Source organism: Peromyscus eremicus, unplaced genomic scaffold, assembly GCF_949786415.1.
Source record: "Peromyscus eremicus unplaced genomic scaffold, PerEre_H2_v1 PerEre#2#chr22_unloc_1, whole genome shotgun sequence".
Classification (NCBI taxonomy): Eukaryota; Metazoa; Chordata; class Mammalia; order Rodentia; family Cricetidae; genus Peromyscus; species Peromyscus eremicus.
This window is the reverse complement of record NW_026734286.1, coordinates 4,232,409-4,245,481: the sequence shown is the minus strand read 5'-3', so window position 1 is coordinate 4,245,481 and position 13,073 is coordinate 4,232,409. Positions and strand designations below refer to the sequence as shown.

Genomic DNA, 13,073 nt, shown 5'->3' with positions numbered 1-13,073 from the left:
AAGAAATGGAAATGATGTAATCGAAAAATTTCAAAAATATACACCTTTTGATATAGTGGACTTGTTCCTAGAGATAGAAGAGAAAATCTGAAAACCACATCCAAAAATAGAAATTATGGTAGAATTGAATGATAGTTTGAGTACTTTTAGATATGTTTACCCATGTAGTAATTTGGTAAAACAAAGGAAATTAGCCAGGCTTTGCTGGTGAACATCCGTAATCCCATTAAGTGAATGGCAAAAGCAGGCTGACGAATTTCAAGACCAGCCAGGGTTACAGAGGGCACTTGTCTCAAAAAACAAAACCCCAACCAGGGCAAGTGAGACTGCTCAGTAAATCAAAGAGCTTTTGATGTGCAAGCTTGACAAGAGATTGTCAGAATCTACATAAAGGAGAATGGAGAACTAAGTCTAAGAAGTTGTCCTGACTTCCACACTTGCACCAACACTCACTCACACACTCTGTCACAATAATATAAACCCCACAGAGTTAGGGAGATAGAGTACCTGCCTAGCTAGTACAAGGATCTAGGTATAATTTCCAGGACCAAATCCTAAAGAGGGTCCAACCCAATTTTGTTACAAAAGTATATATAGGGGAAAAAATAAAATGATAGGATTAAAAGACAGCTTTCAATTTCAAAAAAAAAAAAAATTTAAACTTTACTTTCAAATTCTTTAAATGACCACACAGCACAATTGTTCGGATAAAATAAAAACGATGTGATGTGGTAATGCACACCTTTAATCCCAGCACTTAAGAGGCAGAGGCAAGTAGATCTCTGTTAAGAGGCCAGCCAGTTCTATATAGTGAGACACAGTCCTAAATTAAAGGGACAAGAACGGGGTAAAACAAGACTGCAGCAGACATAGCCCAGTAGTAAGCACTTGCCTCGCTTGTGTGAGGCCCCTGAATTCCATCCCTTGGGTGTGTGGGAATTAGGAGAGGTACATGTCTACTCTGTTCTAAACCTGACTCTGGACACTCAATTTATTCAGAAGACATTCTGTGATTTATCCTGGGAAATGTGGACAGCTGTATTAAGACTGGCAGGCTGTTTAGAGTGGGGGGGGGGTGTCTTTTAAAATAAAAATAAGGGGCTGAAGAGATGGCTCGGCAGTTAAGAGCACTTTCTGATCTTAACAGAGACCTAGACTTGGTTCCCAGCATCCATACAGCCATCTAGTTCCAGAGCAGCCTACAACCTCTTCTGGCTCCAATAGCACCAGGCCTGCAGGCCACACACACGTATACGCAGGTTAAACATGCAAACACATGAAACAAGCCTTTAAAACAAAGAAGCATGCCAAAGTAGTGGCACACGCCCTTTAATCCCAGAGTTTGGGAGGCGGAGGCAGGTGGATCTCAGAGTTCAAGGGTAACCTGGTCTTCAGAGTGAGTTCTAGGATATCCAGGAATCTCAAAGAAAAGAAAAGAAAAAAGAAAAGTCAAAAGAGAGAAGTATAAGGCCTTTGAGATGGCTCAACAAGTAAAGATATTTGCAGCAAAACCTGAAGACCTTAATTCAATAGTTAAAGAGAGAACCAATTCCCACAAAAGTTAATGACTACTACTTCATGGCAGACACTCACACACCCAAAAGAAATACAAAATTTTAGGGCTGGGCATGTTGGCATTCGCCTTTAATCCCAGCACACAGAAGCAGAAACAGGCAGATGTCTGTGACTTGAAGCTAGCCTGGTCTAAACAATGAATTTTAGGACAGCCAGAATTACCTTGTCTCCAAAAAAAAATAAATAAAATAAAATAAAATGTAAATTCTGGCTACCCTGTTCTAGACTTTCTCCTATATACTTGTATCAAACTGTTGTGTATATACACTTCCATTCTTGGGCTGTCATATCTCCATTCACTCTTAATGTATTTTACTAGGCCTTTTCTTTTGACCCTATGGTAAGCCCTAGAAAGGCAATGCAGTTAGGTTTTTTTTTTGGGGGGGGGGGGGGCCCCGGACACGACACACGACACAGTTCAGCTGGGGGGGGGGGGCACGACACACAGCACAGTTCAGCTGCAGTTCAGCTGGTAAGGTGCTTGCCTAAAGTGCAAGCCCAGTGTATGATCCCCAGCACTACATAAATGGAGAATGGTGACACACACTGTAATTCCAACACTCAAGTGTAAACAAGAGGACCCTAAATTCAAGGTCAACCTTGGTTATGAGACCCAGTCTCAAACCAACCCCTCCACTGAAAGGGAAAAAAAAAAACACCAACAGTCTGTCCATCTTCAAAATGTTAACTATAATTACCATCTGACTTATCAAATTACTCCTATATATCTGGCCCATAAAAATCAATGCATGTCCACATAAATACACAAACTTTTTTTCTTATCAACAGGGCCTTAAAATGTAGCCCAGGGGCTCACCAACTCTCTATCCTCCTGCCTGACTCCCCAGAGCCACCACTCCTGAAATTGTATAGCAGTGTTTATAAGCAGCACTATTCCCTCTTACCAAAAAGTAAAAACTACTCAAGCCCACCATTTTATCCATTAAAACTGAGTAAATAAAATGTGACACATCTGTCATTCTATCATGAAAGAGAATGAAGTACTGATTCATGCTGAATGAACCATCTAAAAGCACACTTAATGAAAGAAGTCAACCACTAAAGGTTAAAGTATCTGGAAGAGGCAAATGTACATACAGAGTAGATTACAGTTTCTAGGATTACAGGAGGATGGAAGTAACTGCTACCAGAATCATGGGTTCTTTGTGAGGACGTGGAAAAATGTCCTACAATTGATTATAGTGATGGATGCACAATTCCGTAACCATGCTAAAATTCAGTAAATTTTGCTGTTTGAATTGTGTATCTCAAAGCTGTTCTTAAAAATGTAAAAAACAGCAAACAAAAAAAGTTTGATAAAATTTCACAACAATGTCAACCACAGATTACACAAAATTGATACTCAAACATTTGGAATACCAAAACAAAGTCATTGTAGAAAACATTTTTTTCTCTTGTATATACTAAGAGCTGAGGAATGAACTATAGATACTGATATTTATACATGAATCAATGATAAAAACATTATGTTCAACTTTTTTTTTTAAAGTAACCAATATTTTACTGACAACATGAAAGTTAAGAAATGCTACCCATACACTTTATTACCCAGTTCATCTCCCTTTTAAAATAATTTCTGCATGTCAGGTTGAATTACAGGTCAAACCCACTCATCTACATTGCAAGCTGCTAAGTAGGAAACTCAGAACACACAGTGCACTTAAGCAACTGTATACCACCATTGCTCAGACTCAGTAAGTTTACCACAATTACTGGGGACTTCAATGTCACCTTAGTTAAAACTCACACTCCTTCTAAGGCACAGTATTTTTTCAAATGAATTTACATTTAGTATCATGTACAGCAAATTCCTATCCAATTTTTTGTTTTGTTTTTGTTTTTGTTTTTTCGAGACAGGGTTTCTCTGTGTAGCTTTGCGCCTTTCCTGGAACTCACTTAGTAGCCCAGGCTGGCCTTGAACTCACAGAGATCCGCCTGGCTCTGCCTCCCGAGTGCTGGGATTAAAGGCGTGCTCCACCACCGCCCGGCCTCCTATCCAATTTTTAAGATGCTCTTTTAGGCACTAACGATACAATGGAGAATAAGAAAAGCAAAGCCAAACAAACCCCTTTCCTGTGGAACTTAATTCTGATGAAAGAAAAAAAAAGTAACTTAAAGGAAAATCTGTTACATGTGCATGCCACATGTATTAAATTAAGTAGCAGCAGCAAGTATTTTCTCAGAATTCTCACTTTGCAAATGTCCAGTATTTTCTTACTAGAACAATAAAAACCACAAAGACTTATCAGATACTATTAACAGGGTTTTTTGTTTGGTAGGTTGGTTTTTTTAATTCAGGGTCTCTCTGAGTAGGCCTGGCTATCCAGCAACTCTCTCTGTAGACTAGGATGGCCTCAAACTCAAGAGATCCACCTGACTCTGCCTCTGGAATGCCACCACTCCCAGTTCCATTAGCAATTTTCAATGACAAATATTTCTTGATCACAGAATCAGCATGTGGCCCAGAGTACCCTATAACTGGGGATTCTCCTGTCTCTCTTCTGCTGAATGCTGAGATTACAAGGCTGTGACACTGTGCCCATCTTCTTTCCAACCCATGTCGCCAATCCCACAAAATTAATCAAACTTAGACATCACAATTTTAATTTTTATTTTGGGTGTGTGTGTGCAGTGCATACAGGGGCCCCAGGAAGCCATATGACAGGGTCGGCTCCCCAAGAGCTGAAGCTATATAGAACATTGTAAACTGGGCACTGTGGGTCCTACACAAGAAGAGCTGAGCCATCTCTGCAGACTCTAGACATCAAAATACTTTATATCCACACAGATGATGACAGTGGGTTGTCAGAAGCAAAGTGCCCAAAATGGCTTTTCTTTAAAAACAATTCCAAAGCCCGGCGGCAGGCCTTTAATCCCAGCACTGGGGAGGTAGAGCCAGGCGGGTCTCTGTGAGTTCAAGGCCAGCCTGCTCTACAGAGTGAGTTCTAGGAAAGGCGCAAAGCTACACAGAGAAACCCTGTCTAGAAAAAAAAAAAAAATCAATTAATTAAAAAAAAATTCCAAGCAGGATGTTGTGGCTCATATATGAGCCCTTGGGAAGCTGAGACAGGAGGACTGTCAAGTTTGACAACAGCCTGAACTACAGAATGAAACCTTGTCTAAAAAAACAATTAACATTCAGGGACTGGAAGAGATCACTCATCTGTAACTGCTGTTCTTGCTGGGGACCCAGGTTCTGGTCCCAGCACCCTCATGGCTGCTCACAACCATCTATAACTCCAATTCTGGGGGATCTGAGGCCCTCTTCTGGCCTCCAAGGGAAGAATGCATGTGTTGCACAAAAATTAATTAAAATAACCTCCAATCTACAGAATTTCTAATTCTCAACTCAAATCAACAACCTGAATTGTGTAACTTGAAAATATTACAATTATTCCCTATTTCCAGCAGTGAAAGTACGATTTAGTACAAAGATCACAAAAACTGGCTCAAGAAGATTATCTCTTGGAAACAAAGTCTAAATTCCTTTAAACAATAATTTAGTGCAAATTTTACTAAGTGGTCTAAGGTTCTCCAGCAGATACAGACTTTCAGAACACCCAAACTATCTAGCCACTTCTGCATCCTAGCTTTCATCAGTAGGCAAAATCCCTTATCTTTGGCAATTTGCATGAGCAGAATGCTAGCAAGATAATAGGGGGAGAGGGTTATTTCCAGTTAAAACCAACTAACATCATTTTAGCTTGAGTCCTTAAACACTCCATTGTCTACCAAATATATGGTGGACAACAGGGCAGAAATATATTTTGTAATAGATTAGGTGCTTTCCTTCTTGATTTGATCAACTCCAAGTATTTGACAGTTTTATCTTCTCCAACTTTCCTGGCTGAAGCTTTTGGGTAGGAAGGAGTTGGTTATCTTTAAATGCCCACCGGAGGAAGATCATCCTCATCCAAATTAAAATGAAAAGAATGTTTTTTGCAATTATTGGAAAGCCCATAAAACAGTGTCGGCCAAAAAAACGGCAGCTCATGCCCTTAATCCCAGCACTTGGGGAGGCAAAGGCAGGCGCATCTCTGAGTTCCAGGATAGCCAAGGCAGTCACACAGAAAAATCTTATCTCGAAAGACCAAATAAATATTTATTGTAAAGACCATAAAACACAGTGCCATCCAAAGCCTTCTTGGAATTGAAAACACATTCACAAATCCTTTTAATTTTTGTACATGACTTTCTTTACAATTTCCAAGGCATACCAATTCCAAGGACTATTTATGAAAGTTGACATCTCCATTCATAAAAATTTTCCAGCCATTCATTATAGCACTAAAGAGCACATGAGCTTAGATGTACACTATGTATTGGATTTTTGTAACCAGGGCCTATTAATGCGCCTTCGATGGTAAGCAAAGACATTTCAATTCTCAAGAGACCTGCAACAAGAGATCACTGGCATCCAACATACATACATACACACAAAGATAATTTCACCAGGTTGCAAAAAGCATAAACAAGTAAACAAGCAGGCCAAAATACTTTTTAAAAAAATCCTTGTCATGAGTAAAAGGGAGGTCAGCCACTTAGCAGAAGCACATGACTCATCCACCGGCCTGAGCACAAGTATTCACACTGTCCACTACACTAACCTGGGATTTCCCATCCCCAATCAAGGCCCGGCCTTGGGGGCATCTCCTTGAAGTTGTGCTATTTCCGTGTTTGGGGGGGGGGGTCATCTTATTTTGCTGAATCACAACTCCCCCACATCCCCACCCTAAACCAACACACATCCGCAAATAAAAAAGACCATTGCAAGGAACGCAAGCGAGCAAAGACCTGGCAAAACAAAGCACCCAAAGAGGGGGCTTCCAGGCTGGGAGTGGGTGGGTCGAGAGACTCCTGGTCTTTCGTCACCTCTCCTGTCTCCTGGGTCCCGCCTGGGGCAAGAGTGCGGTGGCAACCCTCTCCCTCTGGACAGGATCTTCTACCTCTTTCTAGGCAGAGCTCCAGGGACAGCCAGAAAGGTGAGGCTATGGAAGCGGGAACTCACTATCCCAGCACCGGCAGGAGGACCCAGGTGACGGAAGGAGAGCGCGCCGGGGCACAGCGCGCAGGAGCAGCCAGTACCGATGGGGAACCGCAGCCAAGGGGGCCAGGAGTACCCGCGGCCAGCATGCCGGGCCCGGACTTACCCGGGCCGGGCGCGCACCGCGGATCCCGCGGTAGCCGCTTCCTCCTCCTCCTCCTCCTCCTCCTCCTCTTCCTCCTCCTCCTCCTCCTCCTCACTTGACAAAATGGCGGCGGCAGGAAGTGCCGGGCGCTTGGCCCGCCCCCCGCCCGCCCCCGGCCGCCCGTCCCGCCGCCCAGAGCGCCCGAGTGCCCGGTCCCCGCTGCCACCCGCGCCGAGGGGGACAGCGGCGGCCACAACCGCTCCACTGCGAAGCCCGCGAGCCCGCCCGGCCGCCGCCGCCGCCGCACCAACGGTGCGGGAGGCCCCGACAGACCAAAAGCAGCAAGCAGGCTCCGGGCCCACGAAACTCCGGCCTCCCCGCCCCCGCGCCGCGCCGATGGCGTAGGTGGTGGCGCACCGGCTCCATTACGCAATGCAGGTTACGCGGGCCGCGCCGTGGGGCCCGGCAGCCCGCCTCGCGGCCGCGAAGGACACCGCTCCTCACCTGAGACGCTAGGCCGCACGCCTCCTCCCGCTGTCCGGGCCACCTGCGCCGAGCCGGGGCCCGTCCGCCGCGCCCGCTGCGCCGCTGCGCACACAGGCCCCGCTCGCCTGCGGACACCGCCGGCAGCCGCCGCCGCCGCCGCAGCCGCCGCCACTGCTTCGGTTCCTCGGCTGCGGGAGCAGAACAAACAGCCCTGCCGCCGCCGCCAGCGCACTGACGTCACCACGCACGCTGCGCGCGCGGCCCCGCGTCGCCGCCGCCGCCGCCGCCGCCGCTGCCGCGCCCGGCGTGCGCGTCCCGCCCGTCCTCCCAGTTGCAGAGAGCTTCGCAGCAGCGGGCGGCAAGTTGACAGATGATGAGGGTCGGAGGCTGCGATCTGCCCGAGCCGGGGGACTCTTAAAAGACAGTCAAGGGAGCCGGGCGGTGGTGGCGCACGCCTTTAATCCCAGCACTCGGGAGGCAGAGCCAGGCGGATCTCTGAGTTCGAGGCCAGCCTGGGCTACCAAGTGAGTTCCAGGACAGGCGCAAAGCTACACAGAGAAACCCTGTCTCGGAAAAAAAAAAAAAAAAGACAGTCAAGGGACTCCACCGACCGAGGGAGGAGGCTGTGCACCCCGCAAACTGAGGGGCTAACCTAACATCAAAGAGGACCCCACAGGCAGAAGACTTCAGGGCAACCAGAAAACTAAAAGAGATTTTTCGGAAGAAGTCGACGCGAAGACCCAGGGAAGGAACCTTGTAGATAAGTGAGGATCATCACACGAAAAGGCGACGAGAAAAAAAAAAATTTTTTTTTTTCGAGACAGGATTTCTCTGTGTAGTTTTGTTGCCTGCCCAGGATCTCACTATGTAGACCAGGCTGGCCTTGAACTCACAAGAGATCCGCCTGCCTCTGCCTCCGGGAGTGCTGGGATTAAAGGTGTGTGCCACCACCACCCGGCTGAGAAAAAAATTTTAAGGCTAAGACAGACCTTCAAATATTTAATAGTGGTCAGATGACAAACTCAAAAAGAGGCAGGTGGTGAAGAGAGACCTCAAAGACAGGTGGTAGAGGGACATTAAGGCCAGAGTGTTGTGGTTAGGCATGCTGGGGTGTAGAAGGCTGTCACCTGACAACTGCTGAAAATACAGACACGTTTCACTACACCTAATTATGGAATTTTCTTCCTTGTATCATTGCATCAATACATTCTCAAATAGGAGCTGGAGAGATGGCTCAGTGGTTAAGAGCCTTTACTGCTCTTCTGATGTCGTGAGTTCTGTTCCCGGCTCCCACTTGGCAGCTCATAACTATAAGTCCAGTTCCGGAGGATCTGATGCCCTCTTCTGGTCTCTGTGGGCTACAGGCATACATTTGGTACACTTACATACATGCAAGCAAACATTCATACACATAATATTCTATCTATATATAATATATACACAGAGAGAGAGAGGTTCTGAAATAAGAGAATAAGCCATCAGGGAATCTTTTATCAGAGAAGTGTCTTAAGAATTCTTACACTTCAGCTGGGTGGTGGTGGAGCATGCTTTTAATCCCAGCACTTGGGAGGCAGAGGCAGGTGGATCTCTGTGAGTTTGAGGCCAGCCTGGGCTACAGAGTGAGTTCCAGGAAAGGTGCAAAGCTACACAGAGAAACCCTGTCTGGAGAGAAAAAAAAAAGTCTTACTCTTCCTGTCTCAGCCTTCCAAATGATGAGATCACATGTGTTCACTACCACAACCAGACCTTTCTTGGCTGGCCTGGGTAGAACTCAAGATTGATTAGTACTGATCTCCAAGCCTAGGGCACTCTCCTTCTGGTCCTCCATACTAACTTTAATACTCAAAGACTAAGTCAGCTCCCAGCATGCTCTTAAACTGGGTATTTGATCCCTTGGAGCTTCCAAGGGATCCCAGCCTGAAATACAGAAGATCTTTAAGGTTTTTCAAGACAGGGTTTCTCTGTATAAAAGCCCTGGATAGTCAACACAGAATCACATCCCTCCCCTGCTTGCTTGCTTGCTTGCTTGCCTTTTTTTTTCTTTTTTTTTTTTTTTCCAGAGCTGAGGACCGAACCCAGGGCCTTGTGCTTGCTAGGCAAGCACTCTACCACTGAGCTAAATCCCCAACCCCTTGCTTGCCTTTTTATAAGAGGAAAAATACTAAGGGTAAAAGAAAGATGATGTGGTTATGTGTCTGTCCAGGTTTGAACAATTTCACAGAAGCTGCTAGTAGCCTAAATCTAACTTGTACCAATCACAAAAATACACAATATTAGCTGAAAGTGGTGGTGCACACCTTTAATCCCAGCACTTGGGAGGCAGAGGCAGGCGGATCCCTGTGAGTTTAAGGCCAGCCTGGTCTACAGAGTGAGTTCCACAATAGCCAGGACTGTTACACAGAGAAACCTTGTCTCCAAACAAACAGCCAGGCCGTGGGATGGTGCGTGCCTTTAATCCCAGCACTCAGGAGGCAGAGGCAGGCGGATCTCTGTGAGTTTGAGGCCAGCCTGGGCTACAGAGTGAGTTCCAGGAAAGGAGGAAAGCTACACAGAGAAACCCTGTCTCAAAAAAAAAAAAAAAAAAAAAAAGAAAATCTAGAGAATAGCTTGAAAAGAGACCCATATGATTAATAGTTCTTGTATCTCAGAACATAAGCCCATATTTGCCTTTAATAGGAATACTAATTTTTTTTTTCTGAGACAGGCTTTCTACGTGTAGCATTGGCTATCCTGGAACTTTCTGTGTAGACCAGGCTGGCCTTAAACTCACAGAGATCTGCCTGCCTCTGCCTCTCCAGTTCTGAGATAAAAGGAAGTTGTATCAGGGGGACAAACTTGGTGTGTTACGGTTAAAGAAACTAAATTGTATCAAATTTAAGCTATACTGCCCCCATTCACAGTTCTTTTGTGTTACTAATTTAATTTATTAGTGTTACAGGCAATAAATGCTTTTGAAAATAATTTGGAGCTGCCAGTTTGAAAGTCATAATAAAATCTGGTGTGTTTTGTTTTGTTTTAATTCCTTGGGTAGCCAGGCAGGTGGATCTCAGAGTTCAAGGTCAGCCTGGTCTTCAGAGTGAGTTCCAGAACAGCCAGGGCTACTCAAAGAAACCTTGTTTCCAAAAATAAATAAATTACTAGGGTAAAGCAGAATGCCATTGAGAAATATAAAAATGGCAATTTATACCCAGGAAGTGTTGGCCAACGCCTTTAATCCCACCACTTAAGAGCCAGGTGGAGCTCTGAGTTCATTGTAATGGAACAAGACACAAGGGACACTTATCTTTACAGTCTTTGTATTGTTCAATTTAAATGACTTTACTATTCTTATTAAAAATAAGTAGCCGGGCGGTGGTGGTGCACGCCTTTAATCCCAGCACTCTGGAGGCAGAGGCAGGCGGATCTCTGTGAGTTCGAGGCCAACCTGGTCTACAAAGTGAGTTCCAGGAAAGGTGCAAAACTACACAGAGAAACCCTGTCTTGAAAAACCAAAAAATAAAAAATAAAAAATAAATAAATAAATAAATAGGGGCTGGAGAGATGGCTCAGCCGTTAAGAGCAGTGATTGTTCTTCCAGAGGTCCTGAGTTCAATTCCCAGTAACCACATGGTGGCTCACAGCCATCTGTAATGCGATCTGGTGCCCTCTTCTGGCCTGCAGACATACATACAGACAGAGCACTGTATACATAATAAATAAATCTTTAAAAAAAAATAAAATAAAATAAAAATAAAAAAATAAAAAAATAGTAACATTAAAAATCAGTCATTAGGGGCTGGAGAGATGGCTCAGGTGTTAAGAGCACTGGCTGCTCTTCCAGAGGTCCCGAGTTCAATTCCCAGCACCCACATGGTGGCTCACAACCATCTGTATGGCCTGCAGGGGATACATGCAAGCAGAACACTGTATACATAATAAATAAATAAATCTTAAAAAAAAGAAAGAAAGAAATTCAGGGTTGTTGACTGCAACCATGCACTCAAGTGTACAGAAAAATTGAGAATTAAAAAAAAAAAAGAAAAAAAAATCAGTCATTAAAATTGTGTGGGGGCTCAGTTCACAAAATGCTTGCCTACTGTGTATGGAAGCCTTCCATTTGATCCCCAACACTTCACATGACTAGATATGTTGGCAAACACTTGTAATCCCGGAACTGGTGAGGTGGAAACTGGAGGATAAGAAATTCAAGGTTGCTGAGCTGTAGAGGCACTTTAATCCCAGCACTGGGGAGGCTGAGACAGGCAGATCTCTGTGAGTTTGAGACCGTCCTGGTCTACAGAGCAAGTTCCAAGCCAGCCAGGGCTACACAGAGAAACTCTGTCTCGAAAAAGGCAATTTACAAAGTAAAGGAATGTAGCAAGTCCTAGATGAAATTGGATGCAGTTTAGTTTCATTAGTCACACTTCATCTTAGACAAAAGAATGTAACTCCATAGTCTAGAGACCCAGCTGAATGGCTTTTGCCCTTTTCTAGAAATTCAGTCCAGCCTGCAGAGACTACAGTTGTTATTGAGGTAGTATCTCTAAACTCATTTGGGAAACAATGCCCCATTCTTTTTGCTCTCTCTAATGCTGTGGAACAACTCCTTTTAAATTGTGAGCCACCATGTGGTTGCTGGGAATTGAACTGAGCCATCTCTCCAGCCCATAAACTGTTTTGGTTTTCTTTGTTTGTTTGTTTGTTTGTTTTTCAAGACAGGGTTTCTCTAATTTTGGTGCCTGTCCTGGATCTCGCTCTGTAGACTAGGCTGGCCTGGAACTCAGAGGTCTGCCCTCCTCTGCCTCCCAAGTGCTGGGATTAATGGTGTGCGACACCACTGCCCGGCAAGAAAAAAAATATTAAGAAATGAACTACATCTAGCCCAGACTAGTCTTTTTTTTTTTTTTTTTTTTTTTTTTTTTTTTGGTTTTTCGAGACAGGGTTTCTTTCTGTATAGTTTTGTGCCTTTCCTAGATCTCTTTCTGTAGACCAGGCTGGCCTCCAACTCACAAAGATCCGCCTGCCTCTGCCTCCCGAGTGCTGGGATTAAAGGCGTGCACCACCACCACCACCAGCTGGCCTAGACTAGTCTTAAATGGCTTTAAACTTGAACTACACGTGAGGATGACCTTGAGCTTTTTTTTTTGGGGGGGGGGTGGAGGGAGGTTGGGTTTTGGTTCTTTGAAACAGAGTTTCTCTGTGTATCCTTGGCTGTCTTTGAACTTGTTCTGTAGATCAGGCTGGCCTCAAACTTGGAGTTCTGCTTTCCTCTGCCTCCCAAGTGCTGGGATTAAAACTTGAATTTCTTATCCCCCTGCCTCCACTTCACCAGTTCTGAGATTACAAGTGTGTGCCAACATATCTAGTCATGTGAAGTGTTGGGGATCAAATGGAGGAGGACTTCCATACACAGTAGGCAAGCATTCTGTGAACCAAGCCCCACACGAACATTTTTAATGACTGATTTTAAATATTCATCTTTAGTAAATGTAATAAAGCCATTTAAATTGAACAATACAAAAGAATATAAAGGGCCGGGCGGTGGTGGTGCAAGCCTGTAATTCCAGCACTCGGAAGGCAGAGGCAGGAATTCGAGGCCAGCCTGGTCTACAGAGCTAGTCCAGGACAGGCTCCAAAGCTACAGAGAAACTGTCTCGAAAAACCAAAAAAATGGTGGAGAGATGGCTCAGTGGTTAAGAGCACTGGCTGTTCTTCCGGAGGTTCCGAGTTCAATTCCCAGCAACCACATGGTGGCTCACAACCATTCCTAATGAGTTCTGGTGCCCTTTTCTGGCCTGCAAGCATGCATGTAGGCAGAACACTGTATACATAGTAAATAAATGAATCTTTTAAAAAGTAAAAATAGGGCTGGAGAGATGGCTC

The 13,073-nt window shown here is 44.8% G+C and overlaps 1 protein-coding gene across 2 annotated transcripts in view; it reads right to left on the bottom strand.

The window, feature by feature from the left end:
• The window catches only part of Brd4 (bromodomain containing 4), an 85,474-nt gene extending 78,132 nt beyond the window's left edge, over positions 1 to 7,342 (bottom strand). For both annotated transcript variants that reach the window (XM_059252087.1, XM_059252088.1), the window contains exon 1: positions 7,230 to 7,342. The gene's annotated coding sequence lies outside the window, so the exon portion shown is untranslated. The remainder of the gene's footprint in view (positions 1 to 7,229) is intronic.
• Between the last annotated feature and the right edge of the window lie 5,731 nt (positions 7,343 to 13,073).